General features: G+C 43.4%; 1 pseudogene; it reads right to left on the bottom strand.

The window, feature by feature from the left end:
* Positions 1–2,922: 2,922 nt before the first annotated feature.
* Positions 2,923–5,753, bottom strand: LOC134010145 (uncharacterized protein K02A2.6-like; annotated as a pseudogene).
* Between the last annotated feature and the right edge of the window lie 850 nt (positions 5,754–6,603).

Below are 6,603 nucleotides of genomic sequence, written 5' to 3'. Positions count from 1 at the left end.
CGGGCAGAGGACGGCAGGCGGGCAGAGGACGGCAGGCGGGCAGAGGACGGCAGGCGGGCAGAGGAAGCTGCCAAGACTTCCGGTCTTGCTCCCAAGCGATCTGCCCAGCAGGAAGAAACGCAGGGCGCGCATCCTCAGAAGCCAAAGAAAATGCGCTTTGTAGAGAGCTACGAGGACTTTGAGCCGGCAATGAGGAAACGCGTGCTCAAGCACAGGCCGACTCAAGTCAACAACAGGGAGTTTCTCTCGGAAATTCAACTGGCGTTCTTCCTGATGTCAATGGAAGATCTGGAGATCATCGGTGAGTAAGCAACACATGCTTTCTGTGTAATACCTGACAAAAAGGCACACAGACGTCTGAAACCATGTTCGATGTGACTCTTGTTTTTCAGATGATGTCGGTTTGATGTTGTCCTTGGAGGTCATCAAGGATGGGAGTAGGCTAGGCGTTTGGCCCGAAGAGCCCTCAATGCCGGACAATTGCACCACCTTCGCCTGTTACATAATGGAGAAAATTTCTTAACCCTTGTGCTGCCTTCGGGTCACATGACCCAAAGGTTCATAACGAAACATCGTTGTGTTTACCCAATTTTACCCAATACAAAAACAAATAAAAATAATTTTCTTTTAACCGTCGCAATGTGGGGGGTCTGAGACAGCCCAACGGTTAAAAGAAAATGATTCACTTTGTTTTGGTATGCGGTAAAGTTGTCGCAATACGACGGTGGGTCACAATGACTGATGGGTCAGAATGACCCGAAGATAACACAAGGGTTAAAAAAAAAGCGCTAGAGGAAGAGACTAGACAGTCTTATTTGGCTGAGCTGACAGACAAATATAACTGAGTAGCTACATTCATTTTTGTATTCAATTTATTGTAACTGATTTCTATTTTGTTTTCTGCGCATTTTTATATTCTGTTCTGTTCTGTTGGAGTGTTTGAGGGTGATATAAATGTTATTGTTGTACGACAGTGTTTTCTTTACTCATAACTGGTCTGGGTTTTGGGTTGGTGTAGGGGTTAAAAAGAAAAACTGAGTGGTCTTACCAAAATGTCAAATAACACAGTTAGTGAAACCTGCCACTCAGGAGCAAAGCAGCAGCCCAGATCTGCACAACCATGAGCACATTCTCAGCTTCACACTATTTGCAAAATACTACACAGCGTTTTTGCAAATCACTAAACACACTTTTCCACATTAGACACAGAGATAAGATAATATAGTCCCTTATGAGTCCCACAGTGGGGAAATTTGCAGGATTACAGCAGGGTAGAGATGTAGCAAAATAAGTAAAAAAAGTAATAATACATTAGTAAGTGAGTAGGTAAGTGAGTACAGTGCAGATCCACAGTAACGACCAAAATATGACCAGACAAATCTGGTATATAGACCCAGGCATATACAGGCAGAATAATTAAATGACACTGTGTATTAATATTGTATATGGTACAGTACAATACAGACAGAGTACTTCATTCAATATATTCTAATCCTTTTTTTAAAGTGTTACAAAGATAAGATAAACCTTTATTCGTCCCACAATGTTGAAATTCGGGCATTTTAGCAGCAAAGTGGACAGAAGTATACATACAATTTACAAAGTAAGGCTATCTCGACTGACGTCCACCAAATCGTCTCTAATTGGGTGTGCTCAAGCCTTCGGCGAGAGCACAACCTTTGTTCTCTCACATATATATTTATTATTATTATTTATTTTTGCCCCCCTAAATCTTTGTCAATATTTGGCCTACATAGACAACCTAGGTGTCAAAAGTTTCGTCTTGGTAGCGATTGAGTTGCTTGTATTTTTATTTACGTTCCGTTGCATGGTTTAGGCTGAAGTTAAGTTTTTGTGGCGAAAAGTGAAGCTAACGGTGGCTAATTTGCTAGCCACAATCACTGACGTTACTAACGTCACTACGTCACGAAAACACGCGTGACTACCTGTAGCAGAACATTCGTTTCGCATCTGTTAACTTGGGGGATAGCTAGGCTAACTATAGCTTTACTGCACGGCAGCTGCAGAAACGCCACAAGCAAAGAGGCCAGGGTGATAACTATTTACTCATTTTACTTTGTGATGTGAAACACAATTGTGAAATGTAATGTACAATATTAGCTGATATTATTAAGGAAGTAGGCCCACATTTACTTTTGGAAACGGTAGTCTACTATTTCACGGAAGCATTAGCATGACATTAGCCTCTGTTGCCCGGGCAACACATAGCTACTACAGTGGTCTATGATGCATCTGTTTTCAATCTTTAAAATAAACATTCCTCACAAATACATTTTCGTTGTAGGATTTATTATGACATTACATTACAAGTAAACAATTTGTGGGTGAAATTATCATTACCTGTGGTTTCAAACCAGTGTTGCTCACTGCAACGCTGTAGCCTACGTGAGACACTACAAAAACATCTACACAGCTGTAGGAAGTCAAACGGCGACAGAACTTAAATCAAAAGTCTATCTAACTATTAACCTCATTGCCACAGCCTAAACTTTGTCAATCTGTTTGTGGTGTATTAATAACGAGACGGTCGTATTACACACGTTGATATTTACTGAGAACTGAAACTCAACACAGCATCCATTAAGGCAGGTAACGTTCAACTGACGTATACATGAGCTTGCGCAGTGCGCATCAATCACTAAAGTGATACGATCCAATCAGTACATCACATTACCTCCCCTGTAGATTAAAGGTAACTTAACACATTCCACCACAAAAGTACCTTAGTCATTATTGCTATGAGTATCAATTTAACCTAACTTAACTTCGGTCTTTTAACTCACTGACTGCTGGTGACTTCTTATTTCAACTTAAACATTAAATAAACTAGCATCAGTAATCAAGTTATCAAAACAAACAACTCAAGTTTCAATCAGTCTTTAGAGCTTCTTATTACCACATTCAGTCCTGGTAACGCTCTGGACGCCTAGTAGTCCGCTCTGAGCGCCGCAAAGCCACTGGAACAGGGTCAGGTGGTTCAGGCAGCTGTACCTGCTCTGATGTTGTTGGCGCTGTTCTGGCACGCTCCTTTACCAGCTCCGCTGGTGGACTTGTGTCTTCATCAGGCTGTAGCTCTGAAGTCTCTGGAGTGCTGCGTGGTCTGAGCTGGTCTCCGTGACGCTGGTACACTTGTTCAGCATTCTCACCTTGTATCCTGTATGACACAGGTCCAGTTTGTTGTCTTATCACTCCTGGAATCCATCTAGGCTTTTCTCCTGCTGTGTTACGCAGATATACCTGTTCATCCATATCAAACTGTCTCTCCGCAGCATGCTTGTCATGTTCTTCCTTCTGACGATACTGCTTTCTTCTCACCCTTTCTCTGATGCTTGGCTTCAGGAAGTCCAGTCTGGTTCTGATATGTCTCTTTAAGAACAAATCTGCTGGTGACTCACCCGTTGTGCTGTTGGGGGTAGTACGATACCACAGCAAAAAGTGAGAAACTTTGTCCTCGATACTGAGATCATCTTTTGCCAGCTTTTTCATTCCAGCTTTGAAGGTGGAGACATATCTATCTGCTAAGCCATTCGTGGCCGGGTGTCTCGGAGCACCTGTTGTGTGTAGAATTCCGTTTCTCTTCGTAAACTGCTGAAATTCATCAGACATGAAAGTTGCTGCATTGTCTGTGACGATTTGCTCTGGGACTCCATAGGATGCAAATAATCTTTTCAATCTTGTGATTGTGGCTGTGGAAGTTGTCTGCATCATTTTGTACACTTCCAGCCACTTAGAAAATGCATCGACCACGATCATGAACATACTGCCCATGAATGGCCCTGCAAAGTCAATGTGGAGTCTTTTCCAAACATCCCCAGGGAACTCCCATGGGTGCAGTGGGCTTTGACGCGGCATGCGTTGCTCTAGTTGGCAGGTTTCACATTCTTTGCAGACTTTTTCAATGTGCATGTCAATATTAGGCCACCAGACATATTGTCTAGCTATTGACTTCATCTTTACAATGCCAGGATGCCCACCGTGTACCCCCTTGAGCACTGCTGTTCTCAGCTTCACTGGTGCAATCACTCGTGTGCCCCATAAAACACAACCTTGTTCAACAGACAGTTCATCTCTCTTCTTGTGATACATCCTCATTTCATCTGGAATTTCTTTTGGCCATCCTTCCATAATGTACCTGTGCAGCTGTGAAAGCTCTGTCTTTTCTTGTTACTGTGGCAATCTGTCTTGCGTTCATTGGTGCTTCCTCCAGATGTTCACACATCAGGGCATCAATGTACGCTGACATCGCTTCGGTTCCGGAATCCTTGGTCTCTGAGAGAGGGACACGGGACAGCCCATCAGCGTTACCGTGCTTTTCTGACTGGCAGTAGACTATGTGGTAGTCATACGCTGACAACACGATAGCCCACCTCTGGATACGCGCCGCCGCCATTGTTGGAAGCCCCTTATGCTCCCCGAACAGGGTCAATAGAGGTCTGTGGTCGGTGATCAAATCGAACTGTCGCCCCCACAGGTATTGGTGAAACTTTTTCACACCATACACTAGGCTCAACGCCTCCTTCTCTATCTGTGAATATTTCTTCTCTGCTGGAGAGTGTTCGAGAGGCATAGGCGATTGGATGTTCTTCTCCATTGGGTGTTGTGTGCTGAATCACGGCTCCTATTCCGTAAGCTGATGCATCACATGCAAGGGTAAGTGGCAAGTCTTGGTCATAATGCACTAACACTTTATCACTTGTCAAAAGTTCCTTACATTTGTTGAATGAGTCCTGTTCAGCTCTACTCCATTTCCAGGTGGTTTGCTCTTTCAAGAGTCTGTAAAGGGGTGCCAGCACAGTGCTCTGCTGTGGCACGAAACGTCCATAGTAGTTCACAAGCCCTAAGAAGGCTCAAAGTTCTTTAACATTTGTGGGTGCTGGTGCCTCATGTATAGCTCTGACCTTGTCTTTAGATGGATACACACCTTTTTCATCCAGCACGTGGCCCAGGTACTCGATCCGAGTCCGGCCAAACTCACATTTTGACTTTTTCACTCTCAGTCCATTTTCTTGCAACCGCTGCAGAACTCTGTCCAGGTTCCGAAGATGCTGGGCGTCGTCTTTTCCCATCACTAGAAGATCATCAAGGTAAACAACAACATTGAGGTCCTCCTTCATGATGTTCTCCATAATCCTCTGGAAAATACTGACAGCAGAGTTCACGCCAAAACAAAGGCGGTTGTAGACGAATAGTCCCTTGTGAGTGTTTATTGCTGTGTATTTCTTTGAATCTTCATCAAGCAGTACCTGCTGGTAGGCTGAGGCTAAGTCTATTTTTGAAAACAACTTCCCACCACTGAGTGTTGCCAGAACTTCTTCGATACGTGGCAGTGGGTATGTGTCAGTGTTGGTAGCCTGGTTCACAGTTACCTTGTAGTCGCCGCACAAGCGGATTGTGCCATCCCGCTTGACCACAGGAACTACTGGAGCCGCCCACTCACTGTGCTTTAATGGGGAGATGACATTCTCTCTCTCAAGTCGTCCTAACTCTTCTTCCACTCGCGCCTTCATAGCAAATGGCAGGGGACGGGCTTTATGAAATCTTGGAGTGGCGTCAGGCTTCACTGAAATTGTTGCTTTAATGTCTTTTAATGTTCCAAGCTCGTCCTTGAACACCTGACTGTATTTTGCTAGCACGTCAGGAATTGACTTGGGTGTCTTTGTGTTTTCACTGACCATTTTAATCGTTTTCCAGTCCAATTTAATTTTTTCGAGCCAGTTCCTGTTTAGGGCCATTTCCTTTTACTACGATTAGTGGCAAGTCAGCAGACTGGTCTCCATAAGCCACTCTGGCTAAGAACTGTCCTTTCACTGGAATAGCCTTGCATAGTTTGCCATCTTCACGTCACGTCTTCCACTTTACCTCGTCGCCAATTATGTGGTGTATTAATAACGAGACGGTCGTATTACACACGTTGATATTTACTGAGAACTGAAACTCAACACAGCATCCATTAAGGCAGGTAACGTTCAACTGACGTATACATGAGCTTGCGCAGTGCGCATCAATCACTAAAGTGATACGATCCAATCAGTACATCACACTGTTCATGAAAATAATTAATTTCAGCCTAAACCGTATAACGAAACGTTAAATCCAATTCAACCAACGCAATCGCTACCAAGACGAACACAGCAGTAGTCTACTTTACTGTAGTAGTACAATTTACCGGGGCAGCTTCTCCACACAGGGCTATATCGCACTTTGCGTTGTTACTGACAATGATTGCTACCAGTGAGCTTTTTATGAAAGCGATTTTCCACTAAATAAATGTCAAGCTTATTTACGTTTTTGGGGGCATATTTTCAGTTAGAAGATGGTACTGTTTGAATCGCGATTCAATCTTCTACTGCCGGTAAAGTCGTAGAATAATCTTCAAAGGGGGTTCTTTATTCATGAATGAATGCAATATGAGTAGGCTAAATGCCTTAAAATATCACGAGAAGGGAAAAATTTAAAAGGACGTTTCCGTCATAGAGATTAGGTCAATTTTTACACCGGTCTGCCAAATTTATTCGTTTTGATTCAACGATGAGGATGCCTTTTGCAGGGGAAATGAGAAGATCTATTTCATTCTACACTTCA

The sequence above is a fragment of the Osmerus eperlanus genome, chromosome 23 (assembly GCF_963692335.1).
Source record: "Osmerus eperlanus chromosome 23, fOsmEpe2.1, whole genome shotgun sequence".
Classification (NCBI taxonomy): Eukaryota; Metazoa; Chordata; class Actinopteri; order Osmeriformes; family Osmeridae; genus Osmerus; species Osmerus eperlanus.
This window is presented reverse-complemented; position numbering and strand designations above follow the sequence as displayed.